Below are 315 nucleotides of genomic sequence, written 5' to 3'. Positions count from 1 at the left end.
CGGCTGCCACAGGGATCCCCCCCGAAACACGTCCTGGGGACCTATGGCTCAGCTTTGGAGTCCTGCAAGATCCAAACATCCCCCCCAAAAACACCGGCCCAGGGACTCCCCAGAATATTTGGGCAAAACTCTCCCTCCCTGGGCACCTGAGGGATGGGGGGACAATGCTCCTTGGGGTGAGGTGTTGGGGAGGATGAAAGTTTGGTAAGAAAGTTTCACAGGTATGTAGGCTTGGCAGAAAGATCTGTGAATGTAGAAACTGGGGATGAGGTAGAAATGGAAGCAAGTTTTGGTATAGAATAAAAGATGTTTTGC

Source organism: Corvus brachyrhynchos, unplaced genomic scaffold (assembly GCF_000691975.1).
Source record: "Corvus brachyrhynchos isolate BGI_N302 unplaced genomic scaffold, ASM69197v1 scaffold378, whole genome shotgun sequence".
In the NCBI taxonomy this organism is placed as follows: domain Eukaryota; kingdom Metazoa; phylum Chordata; class Aves; order Passeriformes; family Corvidae; genus Corvus; species Corvus brachyrhynchos.
This window is presented reverse-complemented; position numbering follows the sequence as displayed.